Raw genomic sequence first — 18,314 nt, 5'->3', positions numbered from 1 at the left:
GGGTTTTGTTTCGGGCAAAAAGACAATGATGTAATCAGCGTATCTGCCTTGCAAGATAAGGCCTTGGCACTATATCAAAAGGCTGGGGAATAAACATGAATTTTATATTTTAAGTTAAAATACAACTTTTAGTGAACCTCTTGATCTGTTTTTCCCCCCTGATTTCTACTTTAATGGAGTTTTGGATTAAATAATTAGACAACAGTTGTGATTTACAGCAAAGGGCTTCTACTATATATTGCTGTATGTTGCAATTTTTTTTTTTTTTTTTTTTTTTTTTGGGGATAGAGTACGGTGGAGCGATCTCTCGGCTTACTGCAAGCTCCGCCTCCCGGGTTCACGTTATTCTCCTGCCTCAGCCTCCCAAGTAGCTGGGACTACAGGAGCCTGCCACCACGCCCAGCTAATTTTTTGTATTTTTAGTGGAGACGGGGTTTCACCGTGTTAGCCTGGATGGTCTCGATCTCCTGACCTCGAGATCTGCCCACCTCGGCCTCCCTATGTTGCAGATTTTAAGAGAAATAAATCATTTATTTGCTGCTACTACTTAATAAAAAATAAATCAAAATGATCACATATATATCATATTATATGTGATATAATCTTATCCCATTCATGAGATGCTTAAATATCCTTAGGCTGTTTTTTTGTATGTGTGTGTGTAAAGTCCTAATCATGTGATCCAAGACAGGTTACACTGATAAATACTAGTAGAATTGGAACATATAATATCTATATTCAAGTATAAAGGTTGGTGGGAGGAAGATATTTACTGATTCAGAATGTACTACAATGTTTTCTGACTGTTGAAGAGAGAATTATAGGTATAGTCATGAGGAGATCCTAAAAACCAGGCAGTGTGTGTTTCCATAGACTTTTGGGTAACAGCTGCGAAGTCCTTCTATCTCTAGGATTGGGTTATTTTATTCTGATGGAATCAATATTGTTGTTGTTCATTCCATTTGGAATCAAGGATAAGGGTTAATGTGACAAAAAACAATTTATTTTAACATTGATTTTTATAAAATTCATCAAGAACAGAGACAATGATACATTTAACAGAAGAAGATATATACTACCGTTAAGAATGAAAGAAACATATGAGCACCATCTATATTCTGGACACTGTTAACTTGTTTTATTTTACTAATAACTGAAGTGATCTCATTTGTCTACCTATTTAGTACATATGTGTTCCATTCCCCCCATCAAATAGAATATAAGCTGAGCATGAACTTTGTTTTGTTTGATGTGTTTCAAGGCTTGGGACATAATAGTTGCTCACTGATTAAAGTGAGTGAATGTTATCTATCTAAGTCCTCTTGACAACCCTGTGAGACAGGTCGTTATCTAGAATTTGAAACATTCATGGAAACTTAAATTATTTGAGGCCTTTGGATTACTATGTGGTATAGCCATGCCACTGTTTTAAAATAAGGCATTTGCTCCTTCTACTCTGTTGCATTGCATTATTGTTTGATGTTTTTGAATATGTATACAGTATTTTTTTTAAAAGACTAGTGTGTCTGATGGGTGCAGTGTCATGCACCAGTAGTCCCAGCTACTTATGAGATTGAGGCTGGAGAACTACCTGAACCCAGGAGTTCCAGTCTGCAGTATGCAACGATGGCACCTGTGAATAGCCACTGCATTCCAGCTTGGGCAGCATAGTGAGACTCTGTCTCTTAAAAAAATAAAGACGGCCGGGCGCGGTGGCTCAAGCCTGTAATCCCAGCACTTTGGGAGGCCGAGACGGGTGGATCACGAGGTCAGGAGATCGAGACCATCCTGGCTAACACGGTGAAACCCCGTCTCTACTAAAAAATACAAAAAACTAGCCGGGCGAGGTGGCGGGCGCCTGTAGTCCCAGCTACTTGGGAGGCTGAGGCAGGAGAATGGCGTAAACCCGGGAGGCGGAGCTTGCAGTGAGCTGAGATCTGGCCACTGCACTCCAGCTCGGGTGACAGAGCGAGACTCTGTCTCAAAAAAAAAAAATAAAATAAAAAAAAAAAATAAAGACTACTGTATCTATTAAGTTTTATTATTCTATTAAAGAACGTATACATTTTTGGTGCTTTCATTTTAATTAAGATATATTTTAATAGGAAAAAACTTTAATTCTAGTGTATATTAAACATTACTCTTTGAAACTGTCTTTTACTTTAATGATCAGTTGATAATTAGTTTTTGTAGCACTGTGGTAAGATAAACTGATTAAGTAAATGACTATTTTACATGACTATTACAAAACAAGACACACATATTGTATTGGTTCCATTTCATTACAAAGCGTTAATGACTTCATGATATAGAAATGTTTAAATCGTATACTGGTATACCTCTCTCTAGGTATTCAGCACAGCTCACTAGCAGGGACAACCCACAATGTAGCACTTATTTTACTAACTGGATTTCCTTAGTAAGTGATCTTTTCAGTTTTGTTTTCGTAGAACCATTGCTCTCAGTTGTTAACTTGTGTTAAGTCCAGATTACAATATTTTTGTTTGATATTCTTAATATTGGGTAGAGGAATAACATGACAGGCCACTTTCTTTTTAGAAGGGAACAAAGTGGGTAATGAGTGACTTAAGTCTTCATTGAAGACCAGATTATTCTTAAGGAGTTTAGAGAAGGTCCTGGGAGAAAATTGAGTTGAGGTTTCTGACATTTCAAATGCTTATGATATTGATACACTGAAGGAGATGGAGAATTGTTTGGAATTCAGAAGTGATTAAAAAAAAAAAAAAAAAGGTTGCTGGGCAGCGCAATGCCAGGAAGAACCTGAGCTCCAAATTGTAATCAGTTTGTTATGGAACTTTCAGCCTGACCAAGATAGAACCTCACACTTACTATGTAAGTGTGTGAAGGAGGTCAGGACTTCTTTTTCCTGCTACAAATAAGATTTGGAAGCACTGGGCTTTCATAGTGTCCTAGTGTGAAGTAAGTTCCTTTTCTTAACAGGGTCTTCAGAGTACTTTTCAGACTGTAATCATTGGAGGATTTAGGAGAAGCCTTATTGGGTTGTTGTATTCGTGTCTTCTCTTATTTTCCGGGAATTCTCATGACAAAGGAGGGATACTGGGAATACCTACAGTCATGATGGGGCACCAGGCAGTGAAATGTTGAGAAAGGAGGGAGATGAAGCTTCCATCCAGACTAAGCTGAACTGTACCAGTGACTTGCCTTGAATCGGCTACTTAATCGCTCTAGACTAGTTAACCTCACCTATCAATTTGAATCATATCTTTCTAGCATTGTTTTCAAGATTATAAAAAATTGTCAACAAAATTGACAATTGTTCAGTAAATGGTGGCTATTGTTATTACAAAGACTTTTTGATTTTTATTTGGATATAGATGAATCAATTTAATTACAAATTTAACCTTGGAGCATTCTGTCATAGAAAATATTCTAGGAATTTGGATCTAGGTCTTTTATTATGCATAACTCCTGAAAATTTTAGCACTTATAGGACAGTTAATGGGGGCTTGAAACAGAGCACCTTTTCCTTTTTTTTTTTTTTTGAGACAGAGTCTTGCTCTGTCGCCCAGGCTGGAGTACAGTGGTGTGATCTTGGCTCACTGCAACCTCTGCCTCCCAGGTTCAAGCGATTCTTGTTCTTCACCCTCCTGGGTAGCTGGGGTTACAGACGTGCACCACCAGGCCCGGCTAATTTTTTTTTTTTTTTTTTTTGAGATGGAGTTTTGCTCTTGTTGCCCAGGCTGGAGTGCAATGGCGCGATCTCGGCTCACCACAACCTCCGCCTCCCGGGTTCAAGTGATTCTCCTGCCTCAGCCTCCTGAGTAGCTGGGATTACAGGCATGTGTTACCATGCCCAGCTAATTTTGTTTTTTTGTAGAGAAGGGGTTTCACCATGTTGGCCAGGATGGTCTCGAACTCCTGACCTCAGGTGATCCACCTGCCTCAGTCTCCTTAAGTGCTGAGATTACAGGTGTGAGCCACCACACCTGGCCCTGTCTTTCCTTCTTTGTTCATAATGTGTGTCTTCCATATAGCTACTGCCAAATGATTGTGTGATTCACATACAAAGGTTTTTAAAGAACTTCGTGCAACAGCACTGTATCAGTAGTTTTTGCTAGGTGTTTTAATAGTTAATCTAATCACTTCTTAAGTATCTTTTTAAGGTGCTTAACATCACAGATGACCAGAGAAGTGTAAATCAAAACTACAGTGAGATATCATCTCACCCCAGTTAAAAATGACTTTTATCCAAAAGACAGGCAGTAACAAATGCTGGTGAGGATGCGGAGAAAAGGGAACCCTTATACACTATTGGTGGGAATGTACATTAGTACAACCACTATGGAGAACTGTACAGAAGTTCCTCAAGAATCTAAAAATAGTGCGACTATATAGGATCCAGCAATCCCAGTACTAGGTGTATACCCAAAAGAAAGGAAATCAGTATATCAAAGAGATGTCATCACTTCCATGTTTATTGCAGCACTATTCATAATAGCCAAGATTTGGAAGCAACCTAAATGTCCACCAGCAGATGAGTGGATAAAGAAAATGTGGTACATACACACAGTAGAGTACTATTCAGTTATAAAAAAGGATGAGATTCTGTCACTTGCAGCAACACGGATGGAACTGGAGGTCTTTATGTTAAGTGAAATAAGCCAGGCACAAAAGACAAGCTTCACATGTTCTCACTTATTTGTGGGAGCTAAAAGTTAAAACAGTTGAACTCATGGAGATAGAGTAGAAAGATGGTTACCAGAGGGCTAGGAAAAGCATTGGTGGGATTGGAGGCTAGGAGTGGGGAAGTGGAGTTGGTTAATAGGTACAAAAATATTAATAGAATGAATAAGATCTAGTATTTGCTAGCACAGCAGGGTGACTATAGTAAAAAAAAATTATATATATATATATTTATCCCAAGATGGAGTCTCACTCTGCCGCCCAGGCTAGCAGTAGCGCAGTCTCGGCTCACTGCAACCTCCTCCTCCCAGTTTCAAGCAGTCCTCCTGCCTCAGCCTCCCAAGTAGCTGGGATTACAGGTGTGCGCCACCATGACCCGCTAATTTTTTTATCTTTAGTGCAGATGGGTTTCGCCATGTTGGCTAGACTGATCTCGAACTCCTGACCTCAAGTGATCCACCCACCTCAGCCTCCCAAAGTGCTGGCATTACAGACATGAGCCACTGCATCAGCCTATTGTAAAAAAATAATTTAATTGTACATTTAAGAAAACTAAAAAGGTATAATTAGATTGTTTGGAACGCACAGGATAAATGCTTGTGGTGATGGGTACTCCATTTACTCTGTGATTATCACACACTGCATGCTTGTATGAACATGTCTCATGCACCCCATAAGTACATAATACATAATACATAAGTACATAATACACCTACTATGTATTCATAAAAATTAACAGTAAAAAATGATTTCAAAAAATGTAAAAAAATTAAAATTAACAGTAAAAAATTATTTTAAAAGCTATCTTTTTAGACTGCCTCCCAAAGATACATGGATGTTTATTATTAAAAATCGGGGCAATTAAGGATGGTTAAAGTTAGGGTCAGGATCTTTATTTCTTTGGCTTTTAGAAAGAATTTGCAGGAAACTTAATTGAAGTAAACGTACATCTGTCTCCTCCGTCTTTTAAAAATTTTTATGTATTAAATATATATGTAATAATATGAGGGATATATAAAGAGGATATATAATTAATGATATATAATTTTTATTTAATAAGTTTTATTAAATAAAATTTAATTTAATTTATTTATTTTTAAATTTTTAACAATATATTTTATTTAACCCATTATATCTAAAATGTCATTGTAACATGTAATCAATGTGAACTTTTTAATGGAATATTTTACATTTTTTTAAAAAATAAGTCTTTGAAGTCCAGTGTGTATTTTACACTTAGGGCACAACTCCTCGATTTGGACTAGCCACATTTCAAGTGCTCCACAGGCACATGTGGCCAGTGGCTTCTGTTTGGGATATTTCTAGAACCTGAGAATCAGAAAGCGGGAGGAAAACATCACTGAGCAGTCAAAAGCGTTACCACCGTGTCCATACACCACTACTGCATTTTATAAATAGTTACAGCTAATATCTTTGAGCATTTAATATAAGCCAGACCTTGTGGCTAGCACTTTAAATTATTCATCTGTTGAATCTTCATGATAACACCATGAAGGATCTATTAATATTACCCCATTTTTTTTGATGTATATATATATTTTTTATTATACTTTAAGTTCTAGGGTACATGTGCATAACGTGCAGGTTTGTTACATATGTATACTTGTGCCATGTTGGTGTGCTGCACCCATCAACTCGTCATTTACATCAGGTATAACTCCCAATGCAATCCCTCCCCACTCCCCGTGATAGGCCCTGGTGTGTGATGTTCCCCTTCCCGAGTCTAAGTGATCTCATTGTTCATTTCCCACCTATGAGTGAGACCATGCGGTGTTTGGTTTTCTGTTCTTGTGATAGTTTGCTGAGAATGATGGTTTCCAGCTGCATCCATGTCCCTACAAAGGACACAAACTCATCCTTTTTTATGGCTGCATAGTATTCCATGGTGTATATGTGCCACATTTTCTTAATCCAGTCTGTCACTGATGGACATTTGGGTTGATTCCAAGTCTTTGCTATTGTGAATAGTGGTGCAGTAAACATACGTGTGCATCTGTCTTTATAGCAGCATGATTTATAATCCTTTGGGTATATACCCAGTAATGGGATGGCTAGGTCATACGGTACTTCTAGTTCTAGATCCTTGAGGAATCGCCACACTGTTTTCCATAATGGTTGAACTAGTTTACAATCCCACCAACAGTGTAAAAGTGTTCCTATTTCTCCATATCCTCTCCAGCACCTGTTGTTTCCTGACTTTTTAATGATCGCCATTCTAACTGGTGTGAGATGGTATCTCATTGTGGTTTTGATTTGCATTTCTCTGATGGCCAGTGATGATGAGCATTTTTTCATGTGTCTGTTGGCTGTATGAATGTCTTCTTTTGAGAAATGTCTGTTCATATCCTTTGCCCACTTTTTGATGGGGTTGCTTTTTTCTTGTAAATTTGTTTGAGTTCTTTGTAGGTTCTGGATATTAGCCCTTTGTCAGATGAGTAGATTGCAAAAATTTTCTCCCATTCTGTAGGTGGCCTGTTCACTCTGATGGTAGTTTCTTTTGCTGTACAGAAGCTCTTTAGTTTAATTAGATCCCATTTGTCAATTTTGGCTTTTGTTGCCGTTGCTTTTGGTATTTTAGACATGAAGTCCTTGCCCATGCCTATGTCCTGAATGGTATTGCCTAGGTTTTCTTCTAGGGTTTTTATGGTATTAGGTCTAACATTTAAGTCTCTAATACATCTTGAATTAATTTTCGTATAAGGAGTAAGGAAAGGATCCAGTTTCAGCTTTCTACTTATGGCTAGCCAATTTTCCCAGCACCATTTATTAAATAGGGAATCCTTTCCCCATTTCTTGATTTTCTCAGGTTTATCAAAGATCAGATGGCTATAGATGTGTGGTATTATTTCTGAGGACTCTGTTCTGTTCCATTGGTCTATATCGCTGTTTTGGTACCAGTACCATGCTGTTTTGGTTACTGTAGCCTTGTAGTATAGTTTGAAGTTAGGTAGCATGATGCCTCCAGCTTTGTTCTTTTGACTTAGGATTGTCTTGGCACTGCGGGCTCTTTTTTGGTTCCATATGAACTTTAAAGCAGTTTTTTCTAATTCTGTGAAGAAACTCATTGGTAGCTTGATGGGGATGGCATTGAATCTATAAATTACCTTGGGCAGTATGGCCATTTTCACGATATTGATTCTTCCTATCCATGAGCATGGTATGTTCTTCCATTTGTTTGTGTCCTCTTTTATTTCACTGAGCAGTGGTTTGTAGTTCTCCTTGAAGAGGTCCTTTACATCCCTTGTAAGTTGGATTCCTAGGTATTTTATTCTGTTTGAAGCAATTGTGAATGGAAGTTCATTCATGATTTGGCTCTCTGTTTGTCTGTTACTGGTGTATAAGAATGCTTGTGATTTTTGCACATTAATTTTGTATCCTGAGACTTTGCTGAAGTTGCTTATCAGCTTAAGGAGATTTTGGACTGAGACAATGGAGTTTTCTAAATATACAGTCATGTCATCTGCAAAGAGGGACAATTTGACTTCTTCTTTTCCTAACTGAATACCCTTGATTTCTTTCTCTTGCCTGATTGCCCTAGCCAGAACTTCCAACACTATGTTGAATAGGAGTGGTGAGAGAGGGCATCCCTGTCTTGTGCCAGTTTTCAAAGGGAATTTTTCCAGTTTTTGCCCATTCACTATGATATTGGCTGTGGGTTTGTCATAAATAGCTCTTATTATTTTGAGATACGTTCCATCAATACCGAATTTATTGAGCGTTTTTAGCATGAAGGGCTGTTGAATTTTGTCAGAGGCCTTTTCTGCATCTATTGAGATAATCATGTGGTTTTTGTCTTTGGTTCTGTTTATATGCTGGATAACGTTTATTGATTTGCGTATGTTGAACCAGCCTTGCATCGCAGGGATGAAGCCCACTTGATCATGGTGGATAAGCTTTTTGATGTGCTGCTGGATTCGGTTTGCCGGTTTTTATTGAGGATTTTTGCATTAATGTTCATCAAGGATATTGGTCTAAAATTCTCTTTTTTTGTTGTGTCTCTGCCAGGCTTTGGTATCAGGATGACGTTGGCCTCATAAAATGATTTTGGGGGGATTCCCTCTTTTTCTGTTGATTGGAATAGTTTCAGAAGGAATGGTATCAGCTCCTCCTTGTACCTCTGGTAGAATTCAGCTGTGAATCCATCTGGTCCTAGACTCTTTTTGGTTGGTAGGCTATTAATTATTGCCTCAATTTCAGAGCCTGCTATTGGTCTATTCAGGGATTCAGCTTATTCCTGGTTTAGTATTGGGAGAGTGTAAGTGTCCAGGAAATTATCCATTTCTTCTAGATTTTCTAGTTTATTTGTGTAGAGGTGTTTATAGTATTCTCTGATGGTAGTTTGTATTTCTTTGGGGTCGGTGGTGATATCCCCTTTATCATTTTTTATTGCATCTATTGGATTCTTCTCTCTTTTCTTCTTTATTAGTCTTGCTAGCGGTCTATCAATTTTGTTGATCTTTTCAAAAAACCAACTCCTGGATTCATTGATTTTTTGGAGGGTTTTTTATGTCTCTATCGCCTTCAGTTCTGCTCTGATCTTAGTTATTTCTTGCCTTCGGCTTGCTTTTGAATGTGTTTGCTCTTGCTTCTCTAGTTCTTTTAATTGTGATGTTAGAGTGTCAATTTTAGATCTTTCCAGCTTTCTCTTGTGGGCATTTAGTGCTATAAATTTCCCTCTACACACTGCTTTAAATGTGTCCCAGAGATTCTGGTATGTTGTATCTTTGTTCTCATTGGTTTCAAAGAACATCTTTATTTCTGCTTTCATTTCGTTATGTACCCAGTAGTCATTCAGGAGCAGGTTATTCAGTTTCCATGTAGTTGAGCGGTTTTTATTGAGTTTCTTAGTCCTGAGTTCTAGTTTGATTGCACTGTGGTCTGAGAGACAGTTTGTTATAATTTCTGTTCTTGTACATTTGCTGAGAAGTGCTTTACTTCCAATTATGTGGTCAATTTTGGAATAAGTGTAATGTGGTACTCAGAAGAATGTATATTCTGTTGATTTGGGGTGGAGAGTTCTGTAGACGTCTATTAGGTCTGCTTGCTGCAGAGATGAGTTCAATTCCTGGATATCCTTGTTAACTTTCTGTCTCGTTGATCTGTCTAATGTTGACAGTGGGCAGTTGAAGTCTCCCATTATTATTGTATGGGAGTCTAAGTCTCTTTGTAAGTCTCTAAGGACTTGCTTTATGAATCTGGGTGCTCCTGTATTGGGTGCATATATATTTAGGATAGTTAGCTCTTCCTGTTGAATTGATCCCTTTACCATTATGTAATGGCCTTCTTTGTCTCTTTTGATCTTTGATGGTTTAAAGTCTGTTTTATCAGAGACTAGTATTGCAACCCCTGCTTTTCTTTTGTTCTCCATTTGCTTGGGAGATCTTCCTCCATCTCTTTATTTTGAGCCTATGTATGTCTCTGCATGTGAGATGGGTCTCCTGAATACAGCAGACTGATGGGTCTTGACTCTTTATCCAGTTTGCCAGTCTGTGTCTTTTAATTGGAGCATTTAATCCATTTACATTTAAGGTTAATATTGTTATGTGTGAACTTGATCCTGCCATTATGATATTAACTGGTTATTTTGCTCGTTAGTTGATGCAGTTTCTTCCTAGCCTCAATGGTCTTTACATTTTGGCATGTTTTTGCAATGGCTGGTACCGGTTGTTCCTTTCCATGTTTAGTGCTTCCTCAGGGTCTCTTGTAAGGCAGGCCTGGTGGTGACAAAATCTCTGAGCATTTTCTTATCTGTAAAGGATTTTATTTCTCCTTCACTTATGAAACTTCGTTTGGCTGGATATGAAATTCTGGGTTGAAAATTCTTTTCTTTAAGAATGTTGAATATTGGCCCCCACTCTCTTCTGGCTTGTAGAGTTTCTGCTGAGAGATCTGCTGTTAGTCTGATGGGCTTCCCTTTGTGGGTAACCCAACCTTTCTCTCTGGCTGCCCTTAAGATTTTTTCCTTCATTTCAACTTTGGTGAATCTGGCAATTATGTGTCTTGGAGTTGCTCTTCTCGAGGAGTATCTTTGTGGTGTCCTCTGTATTTCCTGAATTTGAATGTTGGCCTGCCCTACTAGGTTGGGGAAGTTCTCCTGGATGATATCCTGCAGAGTGTTTTCCAACTTGGTTCCATTTTCCCCGTCACTTTCAGGCACCGCAATCAGACGTAGATTTGGTCTTTTTACATAATCCCATACTTCTTGCAGGTTTTGTTCATTTCTTTTTCTTCTTTTTTCTTTAGATTTCTCTTCTCGCTTCATTTCATTCATTTGATCCTCAGTCGCTGATACTCTTTCTTCCAGTTGATCGGGTCGGTTACTGAAGCTTGTCCATTTGTCATGTATTTCTCGTGTCATGGTTTTCATCGCTGTCCATTCGTTTATGGCCTTCTCTGCGTTAATTATTCAGGTTATCAATTCTTCCACTCTTTTTTCAAGATTTTTAGTTTCTTTGCGCTGGGTACGTAATTCCTCCTTTAGCTCTGAGAAGTTTGATGGACTGAAGCCTTCTTCTCTCATCTCGTCAAAGTCATTCTCCATCTAGCTTTGATCCGTTGCTGGCGATGAGCTGCGTTCCTTTGGAAGGGGAGATGCGCTCTTATTTTTTGAATTTCGAGCTTTTCTGCCCTGCTTTTTCCCCATCTTTGTGGTTTTATCTGCCTCTGGTCTTTGATGATGGTGACGTGTGGGTGTCCTTCCTGTTTGTTAGTTTTCCTTCTAACAGTCAGGACCCTCAGCTGTAGGTCTGTTGGAGATTGCTTGAGGTCCACTCCAGACCCTGTTTGCCTGGGTGTCAGCAGTAGAGGCTGCAGAAGATAGAATACTGCTGAATAGCGAGTGTACCTGTCCGATTCTTGCTTTGGAAGCTTCCTCTCGGGGTGTACTCCATGGTGTGAGGTGTGGGGTGTCGGTCTGCCGCTAGTGGGGGATGTCTCCCAGTTAGGCTACTCGGGTCAGGAACCCACTTGAGCAGGCAGTCTGTCCGTTCTCAGATCTCAACCTCCGTGTTGGGAGATCCACTGCTCTCTTCAAAGCTGTCAGACAGAGTCGTTTGCATCTGCAGAGGTTTCTGCTGCTTTTGTTGTTGTTGTTTAGCTGTGCCCTGTCCCCAGAGGTGGAGTCTACAGAGACAGGCAGGTTTCCTTGAGCTTCTATGAGCTCCACCCAGTTCGAGCTTCCCAGGGCTTTATTTACCTACTTAAGCCTCAGCAATGGTGTGCGCCCCTCCCCCCATCTCGCTGCTGCCTTGCCGGTAGATCGCAGACTGCTGTGCTAGCAATGAGGAAGGCTCCATGGGCGTGGGACCCTCCCAGCCAGGTGTGGGATATAATCTCGTGGTGTGCCCGTTTACTTAAAGTGCAGTATTGGGGTGGGAGTTACCCGATTTTCCAGGTGTTGTGTGTCTCAGTTCCTCTGGCTAGGAAAAGGGATTCCCTTCCCCCTTGTGCTTCCCAGGTGAGGCGATGCCTTGCCCTGCTTCTGCTCTCGCTGGTCGGGCTGCAGCAGCTGACCAGCACCGATTGTTTAGCACTCCCTAGTGAGATGAACCCAGTACCTCAGTTGAAAATGCAGAAATCACCTGTCTTCTGTGTTGCTGGTGCTGGGAGCTGGAGACTGGAGCTGTTCCTATTCGGCCATCTTGCTCCGCCCCTACATTTAATTTAATTTAATAAAATTTATTAAATAAAATTTATTTATGAAATAAAATTTATATATATCCCTTTAATATAATTTTATATATATAATATATAAAGATAATAATATTATAAATTATAATGCAAATTATAGTAGTCACAAGACTAGTGTATATCCAGTATGTATGGGTATGGTGACACTGGTTGTTAAAATATTACAATTTGTCATGTTAGTTGATATTTAGCCACTACTAAATCTCCTCCCCCAGTTGCTCCTGATGCTCAAATACCCCTGCCCTCATCCCAGGACCACCATATGTTTCATCAACTAAAGGATGAGGCACACCATACGGCTCCCAGCACTCAGCTCCACTCTGCGGCTGCACCTGCTCTGATTGTTCAGTTACTGCACCTTGCTGGTGGATGACTATTTTGATGATCACAGCTGCTTATACTTCACTTAAGAAGCAAAAGGAAAGCAGTATTGAATCTAAGGTAAAATAATTGAAACCAAAGGGATAAGAAAAATGTATTGCTAAGTAAATATATCACAAATAAATAGCAAGTAAAACATACTAAAATAATAAAGGTGTAAAAAGATGAGTAAGACAATAAAATGTCTATCTCAAAATATTGAAAAAATAAAGACAGTTTTAAAAAGAAGAGTAAAAATAGGTTAAGAAGAATAAAGCTAAGTTGAAGTTTAAAATGTAACTAAAGGAATATACTGTAAAGGTTAAACAAAAATAAAGTGCTATAAAGGGAATTCAGGAACCAATATTCAGTCCAAGGGTTAACCCCACCCAGGTACAACTTGTGGCCTTTGGGTTGAGGCAACTATAGTTATAAGCCTCAAATTCTGGTGACTTCCTGAAACTGGAATCTGCAAGGGGAGTGGAAATCTCTTGTATGACTATCCTTGGGGTTAATAAGTTTTCCTCACCCCCTAACCTCAGTTATTATTCTATTTAACATGAAAGTATTGTTTCTTTTTACCAGATAGTGGGTTTAGGACTGAGTTGGTCTGACTTTTGTGGGTACCCCAGAGTTTAGCCCAGTGGCAGGCACTTCTTAAGCAGTTAGTAAACGTTTGTTAAATAAATGTTAAGAGTCCTCTAGCCTTTATGTACCAGAGCAAGTTTTTACTTGTTAACAAGAAGTGCTGTCAGTTGCCATATTTAGCTTACTGACTTGTCCTTCAAAACCATCTAGTACATTGCTCAGTAGGCAATGGTTCCCTAGGCAAAACCAGTCTTAGTTTCTTTCTTTCTTTTTTTTTTTTAAGTTTTTTGAGATGGACTGTTCTTCTGTCGCTCAGGCTGGAGTGCAGTGATGCGATCTCCAGCCTTAGTTTCAAAATGAAAAAAGAAAAACAAAAAAACCACCTCAAATTAAGCAAACGATGATCAATCTAGAACAGCAGTTAGTAAACCTTTTCTGTAAAGGGCCAGATAGTAAATATTTTAGGCTTTGCAGGCCACGGGTCTTTGTCACAGGTACTTAGCTCTGGCTTTGTAGAGCCAAAGTGGCTCTAGATGATATGCAAGTGAACGTGTGTGGCTGCGTTTTACTACAACTTTATTTAAAAAAACAGCCGTTGGGCCAAATTTGGCCATGGGTGTCAGTTTTCCAACCCCTAAGCTAGACTACAGAAAAGAAGATTGGTAATATCAGAGAACTATATCCAAGTAACTTACCTGGGAAATAGAGAATGGAGGCTTTGGCCAGACGCTGTGGCTCTCGCCTGTAATCCCAGCACTTTGGGAAGCCAAGGTGGGCGGATCACCTGAGGTCAGGAGTTCAAGACCAGCATGGCTAACATGGTGAAACCCTGTCTCTACTAAAAATATAAAAATTAGCCAGCTGTAGTGGTGTGCCCTGTAATCCCAGGTACTTGGGAGGCTGAGGCAAGAGAATTGCTTGAACCTGGGAGGCAGAGGTTGCAGTGAGCTGAGATTGCACCCACTGCACTCCAGCCTGGGAGACAGAGCAAGATCAGTCTCAAAACAAAAAGAGAATGGAAGCTGTGAAGAAAGAGTCCAATATTATACTTAGTTCTATTTTTTGTAACCCTTAGAATAGTGTTTAATCTGTAGTAGGTGTTCAATAAATATTAATTTGATTTGAGATCCTACTATATTGCTTATCTTCCTTGGTCTTCAGTTGTCTCATGGAATTTAAGAGATTATGATAAATGATTGCTAAAATGTTTCCAGTTCAAAAAAAAAAAGGGGGGGGGGGGCGCAGTCTGTGATTCTGTGACTGTTTTTGGAAGGCCAGATGTTTTATTCTTTAAAGATAACAATTATTGGCTTAACACATTTCCTGTATGTGCCCGGTATCCTGATTTGCGGTTCTGAAGTGGTTGCTTTTATTAGTTATATTGTTGCATGGACCTGTCCTCAATGACCTGTCTGTCCTTAATGGAATGGATTGTCTGCTAGGTTATACCTACGTACCTTCCACTCATCTGTCCCACCCCATCCTGCTACATATGGGGGTAGAATACATACTTTGCTTTTTTTTTTTAATAATAAAATTTATTACTCTGAGTCATTTTGTTTTGTTTTAAAAAAAATTAGCTGTAAAGGTAACGTAGATCATCTCAGATGATTCTTTGCAGAAAGATGGCAATCAGGATGAGGATTAGTTTGGCTTTTGGAATTATATTTTTCTAAATTCTATATCTAGCAAAGCAAACATGCCATCACTGACTTATTTAAACTGTTAAAGATAAGCAATCCAAAATAATTTTAGTTATTACAAAGTAAATTATAGTCACCTTACCTAAATTCTTCTTTTACTTAGTTCTTTTACTTAGACTTTTGATGGGTTTTTGTGTTTCTAAAGAGTGAGTTAAAATTAAATGGGCCCTTTGATGATCTCTTACACTGTCCTCAAGAGGAAGTATAAGCTGATACACATTTCTAGCCTACTTGATGAAGAAACTTAAAAAAAAAAAAACTATGAAAAGTTCATTGTAATGAATATAGAAAATTTCTCTTTGTTATTTCTTAGGCTTCCAAAATTTCCTGTTAAGTAGCCCTTAAACTTGGACGTGCTTAAGAATCACCTAAGGGATCTTATTAAACAATGCATTCTGGTTTTCTAGGTTTTAGAGTGGGGGTTTAAAGAATATTAAGATTATGAAGTTAGCTTTTTCTAAATTACTTTGAATACAGTGCATTTTGATGAAGGTTAACCATGCATAAACATTTATCTATGTTTTGGACTCACCCATTTAATTTTACTGGATGATCTTTTCATCTTTCCTTTTTAACCCCATTGGTTCTCTAATTCTTATTTATTTATTTATTTTATTATTATTATTATTTTGAGACAGAGTGTCACTGTGACATCCAGACTGGAGTGCAGTGGCACAGTCTCGGCTCACTGCAACCTCCACCTCCCGGGTTCAAGCGATTCTCCTGCCTCGGCCTCCCGAGTAGCTGGGATTACAGGTGTGTGCCACCATACCCGGCTAATTTTTGGTTTTTTATTTTAGTAGAAATGGAGTTTCACCATGTTGGTCAAGCTGGTCTCGAACTCTTGACCTCAAGTGATCTGCCCGCCTTGGCCTCCCAAAGTGCTGGGATTACAGGCGTGAGCCACTGCACCTGGCCTGGTCCTCTTTAAGAGTAATTTTTGCTCTTACATTTGGTTGCCTCTGCAGTTTATTGGCTCTTCCTTTCCTGGTTTAGACCTTTACTTTATTACAGCCTTGCTGACTCACTCCTCTGGTTTAAAACTAGAGTGATATCAAAGGTGGCTTTAATGGTAAAGAACCTATAGTTGGTTGAAAATGTAGTTTACTACTGACAATTTAGGAAACAAAAAAAAGGCAAGTTTTGGCAGTAAATAGTGAGCCTTTACTTTGTGATGAGTGCTTCATGGAGAAGGTGACTGTAAGACGTCTCCGTACACCCTGGGTAGTTGCAGTTTATGTCTCCTTTCTGGCATCATTATTAATAGTACCTACTTCATGCTCAAAACAGCTTTGCTTTGGGCAGCAAATTATATATTCACACTATGGATGCATAGAGTTTTACTCGTTCTGTTCCGTTAGGACTAGCCAATTTTGATGGCAGATACCCCTTTCTTCCCTAAACATCTGTATTAACTATACTGTCAGTGAAACTGTGTTGGTATTAATAATTCCAGCTTCAAGACAATAAAATAAATATGCATTGTGTTATAAAAATACAAATCCAGTAACAGGGAGCTTTTTGAATAGAAATTTTAAAATCTGGGTTTTAATTAACAATATCTTCAAAAACTGTTGTTTCAGGCAATGAAATATTTCTGTCTCTATTTCTTAGGACCTTGAGAATGATTTTTAAATATATTTGGAAAGAGCAGATTTTTTATCTTTGAATAAATAATATCTTAGCACTGTGCCAAATTTGTTAGGCAATTGGTATGGTTTGTGCGGGCAAAGAAGAAAGTTACGATTACAGGATCTTCTAGACTGTTTCATTCTAGCAGAGGAATGTGTTTTAAATGTGTGAAATATATAAAAAGTACTAAAACCAAAAGCCAGGAACAATTTGGGTTATTAATGACTACCTGTGTCAGGAACGTGACAGTAATTGTACCTTATGGCCTACACAAGCAATGTAATTGCTGCATAGGTAACCACACCCCAAATTATAGCGCTTAGTTAAAATACTTCCTTACTGGTTTTATGTTGCTAACTTATGACTGTATTATTGCATTGGTCCAATCTGTAACATTTGTATAAACTTACCTTTTTTAGAAACCCACTTATAGCTATGATTAGAAACTTGATTTATACTTCTAAATATAAGCAGTTAATTTGGACATGACCTGAAACCTTTCTATTTAGAATTCTAGGCAGAATGCTGGTCCAACTGTTTCAGCAACAGATTCTCTTCATTATTCAGTGGTTTATTTTGTTTACCTTTGATAGTGCTATATTTGAATTATTGTCTCTTTATTGCTTTCTTTTTCCTCAGTTCAGCTGAATTCATTAAGTGTGGTTATTATTGGCTAGCAAGCACTTGAAAATAATTAATTCACTTTTCCCCTTCATAAATAACGAAGATGCCTTGAGAGCTTTGTGGGACTGGTAATCTGTCTACTTCTCTGCTGTCTAGTCTTTTCATCCTTTTGTGTTTCAGATTTTTTAATATGTAGCCTAGACTCTTCTTTATGTGACCCATACTGGGCTATTCCACATTCAGCATGACCTACTGAGTCCCCTAAGCCTGGGGGTCACCTTTGAATATTTTAACTTTACTTGTATTTTTCCATTTTGTTAGTCACCAAATACATCAGGAAATATCTAGCAGGAAAAATTGGAAATGTTTCCTTATTTTCATTCTTACTGCCTTCTTCCTAATTACTGTCAGTATACTTTTTTTTTTTTAAAGTAATTGTCTTTCACCTCAGCAATTTAAATAGCCCGTTGACTTCCACTGTGTCCTCTGCAAGTCCACTCGCCACCTAACCAGTCAAGTGGCCTGTCTGATCTTGTTCCTTCTCAAAACCTTTTTGGGCATTTCAGTATCTACTTTAATATTTCCTGGAACCCTCTGGGTATTTCAGAGGTTTTTTGAGAATCATTTCAGGTAAATGGAAGAGCCCAGTGGATAGGACTCTGGTGCTTTAACCCTGGTCAGCCAGAGTTACTTTGCTTTTATCCTTTTTTCTTTTTGGGGTTGAGCATAAAGGTTCATTCTTCAGAAGAATACCCACCTGCTGAATAGTTTCATGTTTGATGTTGTTTCCACAGAGTGGCTTTCCCTGACCACCCTATTTCAGGCACCCTCTGGTTTCCTCTGTGAGTATCCCCTTCACTGCCTTCACAGCCCTTCATCACAGTTCGTAATTTTATATACATGTTTGTATGTGGGAACACTTGCACACACACACTTCTAATACCACTATTGGATTCTAACCTCTCCAAGGGCACAAGGGGATCTCTTTTATTTACTCAATTATCCTTTGCAGTTTTTAGACCACTTGTATTG

General features: G+C 38.6%; 1 protein-coding gene across 25 annotated transcripts in view; it reads left to right on the top strand.

Moving 5' to 3' along the window:
• The window catches only part of FRYL (FRY like transcription coactivator), a 286,610-nt gene that overhangs the window by 90,788 nt on the left and 177,508 nt on the right, over positions 1 to 18,314 (top strand). For 2 of the 25 annotated variants that reach the window (XM_065544986.2, XM_074039750.1), the window contains one exon: positions 12,591 to 12,816. The exons of 22 other annotated variants lie outside the window; for them this stretch is intronic. The gene's annotated coding sequence lies outside the window, so the exon portion shown is untranslated. The remainder of the gene's footprint in view (positions 1 to 12,590; positions 12,817 to 18,314) is intronic. One more of the 25 variants, XM_074039757.1, reaches the window with a different exon arrangement.

This window comes from Macaca fascicularis, chromosome 5 (assembly GCF_037993035.2).
Source record: "Macaca fascicularis isolate 582-1 chromosome 5, T2T-MFA8v1.1".
Lineage (NCBI taxonomy): Eukaryota > Metazoa > Chordata > Mammalia > Primates > Cercopithecidae > Macaca > Macaca fascicularis.
This window is presented reverse-complemented; position numbering and strand designations above follow the sequence as displayed.